Source organism: Cavia porcellus, unplaced genomic scaffold, assembly GCF_034190915.1.
Source record: "Cavia porcellus strain 051 isolate PalLab524CR breed Dunkin Hartley unplaced genomic scaffold, mCavPor4.1 scaffold_29, whole genome shotgun sequence".
In the NCBI taxonomy this organism is placed as follows: domain Eukaryota; kingdom Metazoa; phylum Chordata; class Mammalia; order Rodentia; family Caviidae; genus Cavia; species Cavia porcellus.
Genome location: NW_026947512.1, coordinates 4,394,904 through 4,414,180, shown reverse-complemented (window position 1 = coordinate 4,414,180; position 19,277 = coordinate 4,394,904). Strand labels below are relative to the sequence as shown.

The 19,277-nt window shown below is 41.3% G+C and overlaps 1 pseudogene; it reads left to right on the top strand.

Annotated features, from left to right (window-relative positions):
- The first annotated feature begins 18,467 nt into the window (after positions 1-18,467).
- LOC111758330 (U2 spliceosomal RNA) lies at positions 18,468-18,579 on the top strand (annotated as a pseudogene).
- Positions 18,580-19,277: the final 698 nt, after the last annotated feature.

Here is a 19,277-nt window from a genome sequence, read left to right as displayed (position 1 = left end):
TATATAGTACTATGTTTTTTCTTATACTTATGCATGCAAAACAGAAGGCTTTCTACTATGTAACCATCCCACACTATGGCTGGAATCTTACAACTTCAAGTGCAACAGTAAGACTAGCACAAATGTCTATTTCTTTCTCCATTCATTAAAAGTAAAGACAATGCTCCACATATTTCTTTCTCCATTTTGAGCTTCTATTCTCAAAATATGTTCTACCATAGAATTTAGTTTAAATTTTCTTTCCTTGCTAAGTCAAGAACTTTCATATTTCACTTAAAGAAAGCACTTTCAGCTTGTTTACATATTTGAGTTGCTAGCATCACTCCTGCTGTCCTTTGGGGCCATACAAAGTAAAAATAATGATCACTTGAACATAAGCACTTTAACATTGTAACAGTGCATTCAGTAACCTAGTCAACTACCAAGTAACTACTAAAGGGCATAAAGCATATACAGTATGGATACTCTGGATAAAGGGATGATTCAAGGTAGTCAGTGGTATGAGGACAATATAATCAGACAGCCCACCTAATTTATTATTTTTAGACCTCAGTTGACCTTGAGTAAGTGAAACTACAGAAAGCAAGGTGCAGATAAGGAAGAGGACCCTGTTAGCTAATAAGAATTATCCCATATTGTTCTCTTTCCTCTCTCTTTTCCTTTCTTCTTTTTTGTATTTTTCCTTTCCTTATCCCTCACCTCAGGCTGCCATAAAGTCTTAATCAAATTTCACATTCAGTATCAGCCATTGCCCTCTTATGATAGGTGGAAACTGAGTTTCTCTTTTAATTTTATGTTTCCATTTAAATCCTTATTCATTAATCTGAATGTTTCTATTTCATGTGAATTCATTAAAAGTAAAGGCAATACTAACACATTAAACTAAATATATTTTTCTTACATCTGAAAGTATGTATCTGTTCTGGACAATGAGGTGTAAAAAACCAGCCAATGGAAAGTTGGGATGAGAAGTCAATCATACATGATTCATTTGCACTAAATAAGACAGGCAGAACTCTCCTCCTTCTAAATTGACCTTGGAGGGCAGGCACCGATAGGAGCACTGAAAGAGGAGAAGGGTGTATGGGGTTTAATGCCTATTAACCTTGGGCAAGTCCTTTCACATTTCCAGGACTCCATTTCCTCATCTGTAAAAAAAAAAAAAAAAAAGAGTTGAACGAGAGAAATATTCCTTCAGCTCTAATAGCCTATGGGTCTCTGCCTATACAAGGCACAGAAGAATCATTCCTGTCTTCAAGATCTTTGATCCTTTAAAAGAAGTAAAACATTGAGCTTATTTCAAATTCAGCTGCTTTGATTCAGCAAACCATAGCAGTCAAAAACAAAGATATCAGAAAATTTTCAGTGGTATCTATGTTTCTGAAAAAGGAACACTTTGGTAGCTTGATGAATAAGATTTAAGAGTTATCCAGCCACGGAAACAAGCTTTTGGATTGTAAGACCCGCCTGTGATATTTTAATGATGCAATAAAAGATTTTAATTGATTTTGGAAAAAAGAAAAGAAACAACAACAAAAAAATAATCTTAAGAGGGAATGTGAAGGGAAACAGTCTCATACATTGACCACAGCAGCATAAATCTCTATACAATCTTTTGGAAATGACCACAATAAATAACAAAAGCCATAAAAATGTTTTCTGTGTATAATCAGCAGTTTTACTCCTGAGCAGGTAAATGACCACCTGGAATAAAATTATGTTTTGTTATTAAGGAAAATGAGAGAAAGAGTAACAAATGGCAATCTAAGTGGTGAAGTATAATAGAACCATTAAAAATTTGATCTGGAAGAAGTTTTCTAGAGCAGAAAAAAAAAGTCTTAATGCCATCTGACATCATCCAAAGACCCACAGGAAGAAGTCCTAGTTCAGGAGAGTAGTTAATGATTAGGTTTTAGTTAAGGGTAGATTAGGCTCTTCCTTACCAGGAGCGTAAAAGCAGGGTAACATTGTTCTCAGAACATGCAGGCCATCAAATCAACAAGGAAAAAAGCACTTTTCCTATAATATTAAGTAAGATTCCAAATTCTACATCAGTGTCATGTCAAACATGCTTCATTATGCACAAAGACAGACTCAAATACTAGATTTAAAAGACTGGACAAAATAATGTTTATAATTATTGTCGATTTGATTTGTTGACTTTTTAACAGGATACTTGAAATATAAAAGTCTGCCAAGAGTTCCCAAGCCTGATGACACTACCCAAGGCCACTTCATGGAGAGGACAAACAACTCACAGTAACCTGGGGTGTGCCCTTTCAGAGCACTGTGAAATCATGCGTGGCTAATGGCTACACGCTGAGGATCCATTTTGAAGATCATTTTATCCCATACTCCAGTTTAATGTAATGACCTAGTAATGAAAAGGAGACGCTGGAAAGGAAGTGTTAGCTTCATAAACAAGTTGAAAAACACATTTGATTTTCCTGGACTGTGGCTTACAATAACAAGAGCAACAGGCTCTTGGCAAAAGGCAGAACAGGAAAAGAGCAGTGTGGTGAGAGACTCATTAACTGATCAAAAGCACTGTACATTAACATTTGATGAAGAAACGGAAAAAGATTCAGATAAAACATAACTATATGTGATAGTATGATGGAAAACATCAGGTGTTAAAAAAAACAATAGTGAATATCCTCAGTTGGTCTTAGAAGAAAATGAGAAAGTTTTGGTGGCAAAAGTATGTGTCATGACTTGAATATTAAGTATCCCCGTCCAAATCGCATTACCGTGAAGGCTTCTGGGCTAATGGCACTATAGAGAGGCACAGGAAAGTTTAGGAAGCAGGGTCTCTAGCTGGAGGAAGGCATGTCGCTGGTCACCAGGATGTGCGGACTCTGGGGCAATGGGCCCTCCACGCTCTTTCAGTTCTCCATCTCCGAAAGCTGCCAGCTCTGCTCCACTAGGCACCAGCTTCCATGGTATTCTTCTTCACCACTGGCCCAGCCAGAGGGGTAAGTGAACACGCCCTGAGACACCTGAAACCGTGAGCCAAAATAAATATTTTCCTTTCTAATTACCTGAGGTGTCTTCTCATAGCAAGAGAAAGCTGACTAACACAGTCAGGATAATAAATGTGAACACGATCGTTTGTGTAAAAAAAGAAAGCATGCTTTGAGAAAGAAGAACTTGGAATGAGAAAGTGATTCAAGGATAGACTGTACAACATATTCTCCGCCATGCTGGTAGACTCCTCACTGTCCGAAAAGAACAATTAGTTGAAAGGTGGAAAAATTATAATATATAATAGAATTATTTACTTCTCTAGGAACATCAATACTGCAGAGAACAGAAACTTTTGGGGGAAAATTAAAGATTAGGAAAATGGAGTGATAAAGCTGAGGAAGTATTTAAGAATATAGAAGACTGACCAGGGATTTAGCTCACTGGCCCAAGTACTTGCCTGCTAGGTGCAAGATCATGAGTTTGATCCCTGGTACCAACAAAAGAAAAGACAATTTGCAAATACAGGTTAGAAAACTGACAATAGAAAAGGGATATATTTAAATATCAAAAAGACTAACACTCTGAAAGAAAATGAATCTAATAAATTCTTTCCTACTCAAAACAGAAGAAGTTTGAGGAAATGATAGTTTCGTGGCATAGAACACCATTCAATATTAACTTATAAAGTTAATAGATTGAATGTACAGGGACAATAAAATGATAATAGCTTATATTTATTGAGCATATAATATGTTTAATCACAGTAATACATACTTGAAATAATTTTAAAATTAACATTTATTGGTTACATGCTGGGTATTACTTCTTATAATCCTCTCACAGTTTTGTAAGACCATTGTCACTTTACAGAAGAAACAGGGTTAAATGGATTAACTAGTGAAAAATACAAAATCGCAATGAACCTGAAAGCCCAACTTACATTTACTTGACTCCAAAGCCCATTTGATAACCTGGTTTCTTAAGAAACCATGTATTTTAAAGTCCTGTAACATAGTTAAGAAAGAGAATTCCATGGAAAGTCAGTACACAGGTTAAACTTTAGAAAAGTAGATTTCAGGACTGGGAATGTAACTCACTTGAAGAATGTTTGCCTAGTATGCACCAAGACCAAATACCTACCTCCAATGTAACACACACAGAAGAAAAAGAAAAGAGAATAATTCTATGACCAATAATTCCAAAGAGCAAGGCACCTCAAGGAATTTCAAAGATCATAAAAATTAACATATTATTATAGACAAGAATGATTGAAGCACGTGTGTGTGTGTGTGTGTGTGTGTGTGTGTGTGTGTGTAGAAAAATAATACAGAGAGATTAGCAATGTGGCTGTGCAGGACATTTAGGTTTTAAAAAAATTAGCAAAAAAGAGTTGATAGAAGAGCCCCTAAATGACAGTTGCAGGAAAAGCTGAGACATGTAAAAATTCTGAGGACAATTACTGTTTTCATCATTTTTAGAGCAGGAGGAACAAGAAAAAATCTAGCTGACTGTTTGAGGCCGATGATGTACAAATGATGGAAGCCAATTTGAAAGCATTAAGAACAGGCCCCATCAAACTAATGTGCTTTTCTTGATGAAATTACCAGGCAGGTAATGTACAGCATGATCTTAGTGAAACATGTTGTCCAAGTCTCATAATACTCTCAAGGGCAACATGGAGAAACACAAGATGACTTCCTAACTCCCTAAGCAATCAAGGCCAAAGCGACTAAGTGGATGCTGAGTCTGAACATGTGGTGTGTGAGCCTCAGGTTTTGTTCTCTTCGACACTTCCAAGAGAAATCTGGCGTGAGAGTGTGTGTTACCACACTCACAGATGACCTGAAGCTGGGAGAGGAACCTAATATGGTAAATGGCAGGATCAACTGGCAGAAGGGTCTGCCAGGGTGAAGCTGTTGAATCACAGTTTGGCACATTGTCTATGTAAATTTCTTGCTTTTAAAAAAAGTCATTGGGAATAGTACAAGATGTGAGAAGTTTGACTTCCAGTACTCAATGCAGAGAACCTCACAGATACTAACTCACAGCAAATGCGGAATCAACAAGTACAGGGCCTGCAGAAGGGTCTCTGCAGTCTTTGGACACCTTCACAGGTATACAGCTTCCAAATTAAGGAAGTATCTTCACTGTATCTGTAACATACATTTGGAGTTATTTGTCTAGCTCAAACAACCATATTATTCAGATATTTAAAATATAAAAGGAACCATTGCTGGTGAAGTCTGTTGTCTTGGAATCAGAAATAATATCATATTAAAAAGTTGTGGAAGAAATGGAAAACATTAGTCTTTATGAGGGCTGGGGGAAGAAGCCTACAGAAATTCTAATACTGACAAAGCTCAGCTTTTTGGAGTTTCCCATACTACATTGTCTGTCATGTTAACCCATGTATTATCTTTGTAGAATTTATCATGGTCTGAAATTACCTTGCTTCTTTCATACCTGTACCCCCTTCACATAATTAAATATCCATGCAAGAAGGAACATCTAGAACAGTACCTGGAAAAGAAGCCATCAGGTTGAGGCCTGGTAGGTTAGAGTGATTACCGGAGCCTCCACAGAGGGCGCTGTGGCCATAGAAAAGAACTATCAGATGGAGGTTTAAAACAGTAAAAACAAAAAAAAAGGATTGGAATGTCTCAAAACAACTCCTAAAGTCTTCCCCATGTCAGATGGGTGGGTTGAGGTTACATGGTACAAACTGATCTCTGGGACCTGTTAGTCAGAGGCCGGGGGTGACAGACAGTTCTTTAGATGGGACTGCAAGTTAAAACCTTCAAACATTATACTACATGAAGAGGAACCTGTAGCTTAAGCCTAAGGTTTTGGCTGGCCACTGCTGAGACGTCAGGCATTTTTGGACATAGCCAGACAAATGGTGGAACAGGCTGGATATAGAAGTTAATTTTCAAAACAACAAAAAGACTGCTGGGCCTGGGGGAGGGAGGGTTGTACAACTGGTGTCCCCTGCTGGATTTCCCCCTTGCGTGGACAGTCCTGGTGATTTAATGGGGTAGTCAAATTTTTATTTGCTGGTGAAGAGATAAAGCAACCAGAACACTTACACACTGCTGATGAAAATGCTCAGTGTGGAGGACCACCTGGACCACTCTCTTTGAATAAAGAGCAGTCGCTTCCACTATGCCTCCATGTACTGATATGTACTGAGCTGGCTAAGCTATTTCCTTTTCCTTTCAGTTGGCTCTAAGCAATGTAAATAGGGCTAGCTGAGGTGCTGCTGAGCTTTGAAGCTAGGTAACAGTCACTGTTTTCTGGCCCCAGCATCTCCCTACACATAGTTGAGCAGGTTGGGATGGCAGAGCCACCGCTCCAGGGCTGTCAACTGGGTTCCAGCCTTGGGATAAGAAGCTATGACTTCCCAGAGCAGAGAAGTTTGCACATCAGAGGTGAAGCACTGCCCCTTGAACATGAAAGCTACCTCACTTGTGCTATGCAGATTGGTCTTTCTGTACACGCTTCTCTCTGCATATTGCAGAGGTGCTGCCTGGCCTTCTGCATAGCCCAGCTCACAGTACTCATGTAATTTCACCATTTTTCACAGTCACTCATCCTCAAGCCACTCTCTTCTTCATGAATTAATAATATCTGGGTTAGGCCCTGGTTCAAGGCCTTCGTTCTGATGAACCTTCATCCTGGCCAGACTTAGGGCCCCTTGGCTGCCCATAATTATAAATATGTCTTAGTGTCTTTATTCTTGCCATGGGTTGCACAAGAAGTAGTAGATTGGAATTAATTCACTAGTATTACAATAATGTTTTCATGGAATTACAAATATAAGCTTCCCAGACTGTGATAAGGACAGAAAAGTGAACTCTATAGCTCAGTGGTTACAGACATACTAGAAAACAATTTAGTAAATTTTATAAAATCTAACATAAAGCCACCATATGAGGCAGCAATTATACTCTGAATATTTGCACCAGAAAAGTGAGAACTTACATTCACACAGAAGACTGTAAAATAACTAAAATATTCTTAATTTCAAAAGCTGAAAACAATTCAGATGTCCTTCAGCAAGTGGATGGTTTAAGTGGTGATTTGGCCATATCAGGGAATATTACTTAGCAATAAACAACTTCAAAGAATCTCCAGAAAATTAGAGATTTACACAAAATGAAGAGAGTCTGTCCCAAAAACTATATACTGTATGATTTCATTGATATAACTTGTTTTAAATGGCAAAGAGAACAGATTAATCAATCAATGCCCTGGACCAGTGATTGCAAGAAAATATGAGTTCTTATTGTGATGAAAAGATTCTGTATCTTGACTAGGTCATTGTTAATATGTCATGAGTGATATTGTACTATAGTTTTGTAAGATGGAGAAAAGAGGTAGGTGGTTCAAATGGTCACTCTATAGTAAGTCTTGACTTGGAGGGGGTTACCAGGGATCAAACTCATGACCTTGTGCTTGCCAGGCAGGCACTTATGTCACTGAGCTACATCCCCGACCCTCTATATTATTTCTTACAACTGCACATGCATCTACAATTACCTCAAAATGAAAATTTAGTTTTTAAAAGTTTGCTTTCAAGTGATAGGTGGGAAGATAGGGCTAAGGGAGTGGGGGAGGAGACTGAATAAAGCAGATCAGCCTTCCAGGATAGAGTCATTTTAGATAAAGAGGCAACCAGGCATCTGTGACATCACCCAGCTAGACCAGTGGCACATCTGCCCTCTCTACCTGCATGTGAACTAAGTCACCCAAGCAGCCAAGCATCTGATATTCAAGTTGAATTATGTTGGCACTTTGACATAATTAAGTAAGTTTGAGTTGGTCTCTGAAAGATTTGTCATCACTGAACTAGACTTTAAACTCTAAGAGAAGGGAATTGTGTCCTTCTGATTTATCACTAGATCACTACTGCTTCTACTATATTGCCTGAGCTATCAAAAGACTTTACAACAAGAGTTCCTCTCTGTTCAGTTAGCGGTGTGTAGCTACTGAACTTTGCTTGGTTCCTCCGTCTGAACAGGATTTAACCAAACAGGTACTTGTCTCCCTTTTGAGTTCAGACTGACAGACTGACAATCTAGTAAAAAAAGCCTTAGAGCTAAGATACTAAATGGAATTTCATGGCTGTTAAATTCGTCTGTCCCAGGCACACCACGAATGCATAAAAACTGACCTAGGCATCTGGATTAACCTTTATCACAGTAGAATCATAATAATGCTGCTTTGGCAGTCTCTAACAAAGTGTAATTCCATGAAGAAGGAACCACGGTCCCTTAATCCAAATGTGTTTGAGAGCCTGTGCACTTGAAATGTACAAAGAAAGTGCGGGTCTGGTGGAAAGACAGGAAAGATGCTGGTTTAGGGAGGCAGTGGCAGTGTTACTGAGTCCAGAGCCATGGCCCAGGGCAGACACCCGAGGAAAACTGTAAGTGCTCTTGTCTCTGAATGTACGTGCAATATCTCCTGGGGACTCCTAGAGCTAATCCAGGGAAAAATTGCAAGAGGCTGAGCACACAAGCTGAGCACATAAGCAAGTAGAGATTGGAATCAGATGACTTGGACTATTTATTTACTTATTGTTTTTTTCAGTCTTGCTATGTAGTTCAGGCTGGTCTTAAACCCAAGGCAATCTTCTTGCCTCAGCCTCTCAAATACTAGGGTTGTAGGTGTATGTCACCATAGCCAGCTCCACAGGTTTTTAATGGATGGTATAATATACACATTGTATTTTCTCTAGTACTGGTGATTGAATCTAGGGAGAACCTCACACATGTTAGGTAGCATTCTGCCCTGAGCTCTACCCCCATCCCTTGTTTGTTGTTTGGTTGGTTGGTCAATATTTTTAAGACAGGATTTCACTATTGTCTGGGCTTGTTTCTGTGTCTTCTCTGCCTCCCTCACAAAGCTTTTACTTTGATATGTACGAGAAAGCTTTTGGAATGTCAAGTACTACAGTGTATGTATGGAATTTGGGATGCCATCATTTTAAGAATATTTCTTCCTCTATCCTGTAACTTCTTCCATAGGTTTGTCTCCTGGAAGGGGATCAGTTTCTTAGACCCCTTTTCAGGTGCCCTATAAAATACCGTAACATCTGAGGTCCCATTGACCTGGAAAATTCTGTCCGTGGAGCAGAATCTCCTGTTATTCCCTCACCACATCTTTCCCCAGGCTTCTGTTAAGGATGTCACCATGAAGGGAAATGTGGTGACAGAAGAGCCACAGAGCAGGGACTAGAAGTTAGAAAATGGGCTCAAGAATTAGGCTCCTGATTCACTGTCCAGTTGTAAACGTGTACATGGACCCATAACCTGGAAATTCAGGAGTCTGTAGTGACTCCTGGGAAGAGGGATGGGAGCCAGGAGACCAGAGTCCCCACCTCTGGTCCCACTCTTCAGTAAGCCCTTCTGTCACTTCTGACAAGGCACAGGCTTATGCTCTGTGTCCACCTGAGGGCAGAGCTCCCCACACACACATCAGGTAAACAGAGGAAGCACAAAAAGAGCTGTCCATGCCTGCTGTCCAGCCACTCTGGGGGAAGGTTTAGCTGCAAAGAAAACTGCAAAATGCATCAACTGAGTCACTGATCAGTTAGCTGTGGGACCCTGGCTCCCGCTTACTCATCAAAACAAGGACAACGTCTTGTGGGTAAAATTATCAATTTTTTTAGAAAATTAAAGCTTTTGTAAGTTATGAGTATATAAATTCAAAATTTATTTCCTGTCACCCAGGTCTCGTGCTCCTAATAAAGGCAGGCCAGCTGCTAGTGGTTGCAGAGCTGAGTCTTCCTTGCGGAAACACAGCAGAGGAAACGTCTTACTGGTCTCTGAATCCATGGACCTTTCAGAAGCATATGAGAAGCCCCAAACTTGAGTTAGCACATAACTTTTACATTACAGTAAAGGATAAAGTATTTCAATTCCTGGAAAGACATATTCTTTCACTAGTATTAAAAGAAAGCCTCAAGTAAAGGCAAGCTTGCTGGAAGACAGTGACGCATGCAAGGTCAGACGTGTGAGTGGCCAGTGGCAGCCAGAAGCAGGTGTGAGAGAGCTGGAACTAGGAGACACCATCTGGAGACAGACTCCAGATGGTAGAACACAGCTGCAGTGCGAGCTGCTTCGTTCACTCAGACATTCATTCACTGCGCATCTGAAACCTCATAGATTTTAGAGGAACCAGCTGAGGAAAACAAAGTCCCTGGCCCCAGGCGCTTTCAGCAAGGTGATGTTCCTGAAGAGCAGCCTCATGAGAAGCTGGGAGAGAACAGGGCTGAGGATGAAAACTGCCCCAGTTTGGCTGAACTCATGGCCGCTGTGGACTTCTCTAACAGCCGGCAGGAACGAGTCCCACCAGTATCCCAGAGTTCCAGGTCTGGAGATGACTTGCCTGACACAGAGCTTTGGATCTAGAGTTGCTAAATCATGATTACTTGGGAAGCATGCCATTGGAGTATGAGGCAGAGGCACCCAACGTCATAAAGAATCTAGGGCTCATGACCCCTTGTCAAGGTGGAAAGTAGACACCATCTTGAACTCCTCCTCGGCTTAAGACAGATTTCTCTTCTGGGCTCCCACAGCCCTGGGCCCACAGCTATTTTCAGCATTTCTCACTCTGTGCTGGACCTGAATGCATCCTGATAAACAGCAAAGTCCCCCCAGAATGAACAGGAGGGGTAGTGGTTAGACACCAACCTTTCATGGCAGAGGGATCTAGATTCGTACCTGATTAGCTCTTCAGGGCTGCATGATTTACTCAGATGATGAAAATAAGCATCTCTAAAAATCTGAACTTATACTATACTAGTATGTGGTAGCTGTTACAGCTTAATCTGTTCTATACACAAGTAATATTGTAAACTTGTATCCTTCAGGAGTCAGTGCAGGAAGTTGAAATTGCTTTATTTACAGTAACAAAGAAGGGACTTAATCAAGGAATACAATGCTGACCAAATTATTACAAGACCTAAAGGGATAGGTCCTAGACTAGGGATTCCTAAACAGTATAAAAATGACTTACTAGAGAGAGTCCCACCTCTGGGTAACCTGGAGCTATGCTGGCATTAAAAAACTGTTGTTGCTTCTAAAAGCCTGAAACCAGAAGCTGGAGAAGATGCTTCAGGGCACCAGCACTGGAAGACTCGTGGGTCCCCAACTTGGCTAGCCAGCAAACCATGGCCCATGTGATCTTGTTCATCTCATGTTCAGGTGTAGCTATTTTGCAAGGATGATTTACTTCTAGAAGCCTTACTGAGAGGCCAATGGAAAGCGTGACATTCAGCTTCCCAAACTCCTCTCCTAGGAGTCTTCACTGAAGGCTGAGTGAGCCAATCCACACACTGAATTCATGTCATATCCCAGGGCCTCAGCCATGTACTGCAGGCTAGCTTAGCCACCAGCGGTCAGGACAGGCATTGTGTCCTGCACCAGTGAGGCAGCACCTTCCCGGTCTGTCCTGGGTCACACAGCAGACTGAAAATGGGATGTGCATCCGTGTTTATTCTAAAGACAATTTCAACTTTCTGCACTGGATCCTGATACAACTTTATAATATTTCCTGTATACAGAAAAACAAATTAAACTCTAACAGCGACTACATAGTGGTCATACCATAGCTAGTATAGCACAGGTCCAGTTACTGTGTATTCCTTCTTGCATCTAACCCAGTGGGTGATGGCCATACTAGAGGAGTCATTTCCTCCTGAGACAAAACCGAAAATTCAGCCTAGAATGCTGTGACTTACAGGCTTTATCTTTGCCCCTCAAGTGTGAACCAGATGGGAGCCAGGGAGAGGAGGCCTGCACATGCCTGTGGGCGAGGCAGAGGTACGTGTACTCGCCAGGCGGGAAATCAGGTGGGAAACCAGGGGAAAACCCGCACAGTGGATCAGGACGAGGGCCACTTCTTCCTGGTTTTGCAAGAGGATCAGACGATGTTGACACAGGCGGGCCTAATGAGAATCACTGACTGATTCATCCAAGAGATGTTTTCTTTCCTCCGCTTTTGTGTTCCTTTCAATAAAGAATGAAACTCTATCTCCGAGAAAACCTTCCCCTCTCCCACGAAGCCTGTGATAATGGCCCCAGCATGTGCTGGCCCTGCTGATATCCGCAGACACTGTCCTCAGCAGAAGCTGCTGATGTCACACCCGCAAGTCCACAGTGGCTGAGCAGACTCTTAAGTGTCTGCCACAGGAAGTGCTCGGCTTCCCTAGACATGAAGTACAGTCCTCAGCAGGGCTGAGGAAGTCTCATTTTCTGACACTGAAGCTGGAACCTCAGAGAGGAACCCAGAATCTAGACCCAAAGTGCCAGAGTCAGCACATAGGCGTGAACACACACAACACCCACGTACACACACACAGACCACACTAACATACACAGAGATACATATACACCACAAATACACATGCAGATATACACACCACACACACAAACACACAGCGTCCCTGCCATCACACACACACAAATATACAGCACACACAGTACTCACCACATTCATCACATACATATACCACAAAAACACGAAGATACACAGTGTGCATGTACACTACAGAGTCACACACATACATGAGGCCCAAAAACACAGCGATGTGGACATACACCATATGTGCATACACAAAGACACAGTATATACAGTGCACACACAACACACACATACACATACACATGTACACATGATGCATGTGTGCTACTTTGAAAGAGTGGAAGTTTCAAAGCAGCAAAAATGGTACATATACAAAGACAAAATCTCTACGGAGATAAACACCTGATATTGGTGAAGTAATCCATGCAAGCAACACAAATAATTAATGCATAATAAGCTCAGTTCTTAGTTACTGTTCTAACAGTAAAGTTTTTCAAGTGCCTGTTCTTTAGCCCCCATGCACTCATTGTGTGGCCCCTGCGTTCTTCCCCCTGGGCACGATCTGCTGCCTCTCTAAGAGGCTCATTTTCTTGCATTCTAACTCGAACTGTGTTGGAAGGAACAGCTCACACAGAGCCTCTGCAGTGTCTGCTTGACTACAGAGCTCGCCACCTACGCCTTCTTATTCCTCCAAGTTCCCTCTCTGCCCAATTCAGGAAAGTCCCACGGTGCTTGCCTCATAGCACAAAAAGGGAAGTTCAGGGATTTGTTGCTGACCTTAGTTAAGGGGCAACTTCCCAGAATCCTGATTTCTTTCCAAACTATCAGTTTACCTCTGTGTGCCTAGGGGGCGCTCAGCGCCAGGAATTGAAAACCTCAGAAATTCCCTTTAGCATTCTACAATCCAATAGGTGGGGGCTAGAAATTAAAATGAAGGGACCCAGCAGTGAGAATGCTGCCTCCGCAGTTATTGACTGAGAAAGGGAGGGTGACCTAGCTGCGAGTGCAAGTGCAAGACCCATCTCGGAAGCTAGAAGGAATCGTATGGACCATCAGATGGAACTCATTTTCCAGATGCAGAATCAAATTAATTAGAAGGAACCCTGTGTTAGGAAATGTAGATTTCATCTCTGAAAAAGCAGCAGTTACCATTTTCTGTCTTTGTTTTCCATAGTCTTATTTCACTGCTCAGTGTATAGACCAACATATTATTCAGGATGTGAGATTTTACTACAAGCACAAATCAGTTAAATATACTTTATATTTTATTAGATGAATGTACAAGATTACAATATAAAAAGCAAAAGACAAACCTCCCCCCGTCCTTTGTTTTGTTTTGTTTTGTCTTTTTGAGACAGGGTCTCACTATGCAATTCAGGCTTTGCCTTGGGCTCACTTTGTAGCCCAGGTTGGTCTCAAACTTGCAATGATCCTCCTGCCTCAGCCTCTTGAGTTCTGGGATTACAGGAGTGCACCATCATGCCCAGCTCAACATGCCCTTACTTACGAAAGCTCAAAATACAAAAATATAAATTAAAAAAATACATAAAAATATAAATTTTTTAAAATATAAATTAAAAAATACATGTTTGCTTCTTTTTAAAACACTATCAGTGGGATTTTGCTTTGTATAATAGGAATTTCTCACTACATATTTCAGCACTGAAGTTTTCATGGGAAAAATGAGTAAAACTCAAGAAAAAAATGATGAAGAATTTATATATACTTCCTACATCCTGGTAATTCACAAGACAGTGGGTATATGTGTATTTTTTATGTTTATTAATACAGCAGGAACAGAAAAGATGTGTGGCCTAGCAATGGGAAAGCAGGGGTCCAGTCCTGCACTTACCCAGTTCCTAGGCCTTATGCAAATCTTTTAACTTCTGTGAGTCTCGTCTCCTGTGCTAGAAAACAAAGGACCAGGACCAGATGAGCTCTGTGAGTCTCCTAAGGATGTAAAGCAGAATAGGAGCACGCAGATCCCGTACTGGAAACCGGTCCGTTTGAGCAGGCTTGTCACCATCTTGAACTCATGCTCCCAGGGCTGCCGTTCCCCTGAGGATATAAGTACATACTCTCCATCACAGCCCTATTGGAAGTTAAGTGAAAGAGGAAAACAGTGCCTCAACACGGTCTGCCCCATCATGGGAATTCAGTGACTAACTTGAGCCCTCCCTCCAACCTGCCGTCGTGCCATTCCACAACTACAATGATATTATAAAGAATGCATGGCATCCATCTGCCTCAGGGAGTCATCTCGGTGACCTTGTCCTTCCACGGTGCTTGCTGTCCTTACTGTGGCAGGGGCAGCAGCCAGGTGGGTGGATAGGCCTGCATGCACTCTCTGCCATTCAGGAACACATTTCTGAGCCACTGCAGCTCACTTTTATTTTGTTTTGCTATCTAGTTCTGTTGGCTTGCTCTTTACTTAAGATTTCGTATCTCTGAGACTCGCTTTTTCACCTGCCTTTCCCTTCCCTCCTGCCATTATTTCCCACTTACATTGCCTCCCTCCCGTCCCCTCCCCTGCATCCAGCTAATCCTTCAGGGCTCAGCTTTCCTCATGGAAATTTTCTGACCCTTCACCAGTCCTGCTATTTATTTTCATAGCAGCCTGTATTTCTCCTTCCGAACACTTACCACAATTACAATTATGTAATCTGTTTGTGTCGTATTAGTCTGTCTCTTTCACCAGTCTATAAGAAATTCTGTTCTGCTTACAAATCTATCTATCCTTAACATGGTGCTGAGCATATGGCAGGGCTTCCATGCATGTGTGACGAGTGATTGGGTTAGAAAATGGGTTAGTGCATGAAAAGCAAACCACGAGTGACTCCAGAAGCCAGTACGTACCTATGAGCTGACTGGGACATTGGGAGAACATCTGTCTTTTCTTTCTCATTTCATCTCTAACTTTGCAAGATTCCTCTACAGCTTCTCCTACTTCTTGAGAAGCCAAATTGGTTAACTAATAATATGGCAAATTCAGTCAGACAACCCTGAAAGATCATGATTCTGGAGAAATTTAATTTTGCTCAAATCATGGCTTAAAGACATAACAGCAATAACCTCTGTATCAGCAGGGCATTTGAATCTACTTTGGGGTAGCCCATGAAATTATCAAGAGAAATGGGACCAGAAGTATGTTACTGATGACAGACGCATGTTAGATTCCATTTTGACAATTTTTTGTAGGCAAGATATGGGCTTTGTGTTCAAGGCAGATGACAATTTTTTCTTGAATAACAATTTAAAACTAAAGATGCTAGTTTTACCATTTTGGATCTCTCCTTTACCTCGGGGATTTCTAGGCCTCACTGGGCCCTAGTTTTAAAGGAGCACGTGAGTAAGTAGGAACCTCCTCTATTTTTATTTGCTAATTTATTATTATTGTTGTTGTTGTTGTTGTTGTTGTTACTATTATTATTATTTGGTACCTGGGATCGAACTCATGACCTCATTCATGGCAAGCAGTAAGCTAAATCCCCAACCAGTAGGAACCTTTTCTAAGAAGGTTTATGTTCAAGTGGAGCCAACCTTTCTCCCGATGACATCTAACCACAAAGCTAAGGGAGCTCTACAACCCCCAGAAAGAGGTCTCAGACAAGCATAAAGAGGGCAGAGCAGTGGGTTTCTTCTCAGCTGGGTGCACCCTCACCCTGTTAGCCCTGTTTTTCTCTCTGTGCTTCTCCCCTGAACAGAAGAGCAGCAGGAAGTCCCCCTGCTGAATGATAAGTAGCTTTCCTCTTCCAGTCCAGTCTGACTAAGGGTCAGGCTGAACAACCACAGGCAGCGATGTAGAGAATATTTTCCAAAATAATGTTCTGAAGTGCTGTTGTGTTTGGGTCAGCCTCCGGCTTCCTGACAATATAGCTTTGTTCTCCTTTCCTCCTGATACCTGAAACAGCCTGTGGTGATTGTGCTGAGCAGTGGAGAGGGCCCCTGCCCAAGCTCCCAGAGGTACACTGTCATTATGAAGGAAACAATGGCCCAAGCTCCTGTGCGGAGGGTTTACACTCCACCAGACTATGCTTAATTTCCCTGTTTCCATGAATAGTCTTCAAAATGAATAGCTTCAAAACCCCAGTACTTCTCTTTTCTTTAAATAGGCTATCAGGGTTCCCCCACATCAGCCTAAAGTGGGCTCCTTTGGGCAATTCACACTTCCCTGAGTATGAGTGATTGGAAAATGGGGCAAGGGTCACCTTGTAAGGAGATTCTGTGGTAGGAGTGTAGACCCCAGACTGGAGTGGGGTTGGGACTCTCAGTCTCTCTCCCCAAGCCCCACACATCCTCAGCCCCAGGAAGGAGAAGCTGCAGCAGCCAGGTTTTCAGAAGCTGGAATGGAAGTCAGGAGGACAGTTTGATGCCAGATGACAAAGTGAACTGACGGTAAGGGGACCAGTATTCTGCCCCCTTGCTTGCTGTGGCATCTGGGGCATACTGAATTCGTCTGAGACTGTAATGGCTCCTTGGCGTTAGTTTTTGGGACATCAGTGCTGTAATACAGGGCACTGGCAACAAGCTGGTTGGGGATGGTCAAGTGGCTTTTTAGGCAATGAACATTAATAAAGGCATCACGGTACAAGCGGAAGCCCATGACAGATGCCACATAGGGCCCATGAACACATAAAAGGATCCCTGGAATTTCCTGAAAATGAACTGAGACCTCACAGAGTGGTGGAGGATGCAGGAGCCCAATCAGGAGCAATTATATTGTTCCTCAAAGGTCATTCAGAGAAAGCACAGACTACAATAAAGTATAGACAGTCAGCGCTGGTTCTCGAGATTGTCTGAGCAAAACTCCCTACACATGACAGTAACGAGGCCTAAACAGGTTTGGCTACTTGCTCCTGTTTCAGTCACTTAACAACACAGTCATAGTAGAGTCGGAGGCAGGAACACTCGGTGGATGCCTGCCATTCTCCTGCACTAGGGGTCCAGCTGCTCTGTGAAAGAAGTAGTTTGTTTTCTCCGGTGCATAGTCCTCACAGGAAACTCCAGGGAACCTGTGCTGGGGGATTCTGGGTAGTACACCTCTGGGAAGGGCCTGTTGGATGGAGCTCTGCTGGCCTTTGACTCTGGGAGGTACGGTGTCAACTACAGTTTGATCAGGTCAGAAGGAAAAAGCTGTGATTTCTTAGGAACAACACTAACCCAGTATCAGGGCATCCAGTCCATCTGGGTAGACCCGTAACTTTTCAGACAGACGCTTTTCCCTATTCAACACTATTGAACGCTATGTAGAGTCTATTAGGACCATGGGCATTTAAAAATAATTATTTTTAAAGGTTTTTTGTTGGTTTTGTTTTGTTGAGACAGAGTCTCGCTGTGCAGTTCAAGCTGATCTTGTGCTCACTTTGTAGCTCAGGCTGGTCTCTTCCTTGCCCCAGCCTCCCAAGTGCTGGGATTACAGGTGTGGGCCACTGACCTGGCTAAAAAAGATTTTTATTTCAAATGAAGTATTTTCATTTTTGTTTTTTTGATTTCTCCAAATCAAAATTCTCTCCAAAGAGTAAAGAGCTAATTTACTTTTGATTTTACCTGAGCAAATCTGAAGCTATGTGTTATTATTGTGTTGTTTTAGGTTTCCTCACAAAATCTGATCACTTAGCCTTCCAGAGGTGAAAAACCTCACCATTTTTATCCATTTGCTCTTAAGAAGTAGTAACCAAGATGATCTCTCATTAGAAAATGTTCCAGAAGAGGAGAGGAGACAGTCCACCAAATCCCAGCGCTCATTCCAGCTCTCCACCCTTACTACAGGGCTACACTTGGTCTACCCGGGAGCACTTGAGAAATGTCTCCTGACTTAACAAACAGTGCTTTGCTGTGGAGTTTACAATTTAATTTTGAAAATGCATGCATACCTTCAGCTGAAAAGATGCACATACAAAATGTTTTAAAGCATGCACTCTGTGAAAGCACAGCCCGTTCTCACTGTCTGGTTAGGAAAATTTTAATGTGAAATGAACAAAGTTCTACAAGTCCATGCTGACCCACGCACATGTCCCCACCTCTCGGCACATGGCAGACTTCTTGTCTGTGGCCCCAAACTCTTGTTTATGAATTTATTTTTATTTTAAAGAGGAAAGAACCTGATAAAAACAATAAATGAAATTTCTAAGATAATCACTTCTTGGCCTTCTGGCTAAGATCAAGTGTAGTATTGTTCTTATCAGTTTAATATCTTATATGGATAAAAAATATGTGGTATTTTTATGTGATATAGTGCTACTCAGTTACAAAGAAAGATTGCATCGAGACTTTTATAAGTAAATGCAAGTGACTTGAGACCATACTCATAAGTGAAATAAATCAAATTCACATTTGTAAACACCATATTGTCTCCCTAGTGTAAGAAACTGAAAAATTATACATATTCCAAACTTTATAATAAATATTGCATAAGAGTAAGAAACTGTTCAAAGAGGAAAAGCACTTGGAATAAGGGAAAGGAGGAAAAGGAAAAAGACATAAATTTGTGTATGTGTGTGTTATATATAATATCTAAACTGACTATACTACTAACTGTACTAGTTATTGGAAAAGAACAGTTAATACTCATATGATCTGATCAATTTTACATATCTGTATCTGTCAATATAAGCAACCCTCTTCAAGGTAACAATATGCAGTATTACAACCATTGCCAAATTCCTGTTTTGTAAACCTATACTGTTATTATATTTGGTTTCTTGTTGCTATTTTCTGTCTGTATTGCTTCTTATTTTTCTTTTCAGTGTCTTTTTAATCTTAAATAAATAAAATTTCTAAGATAATAAGAGATTAAAAGTGGTTAACATATTTTTATCTTCAGAGTAGCTGCTTAGATTATAAGACATAGGTCCTCACAATTGATCAGACATTCAAAGCAGAAGCCATTCTTTTCAATGAACTAAAAGAAATTAGTAGTATAATTACCTTAACTATCTGGGTAT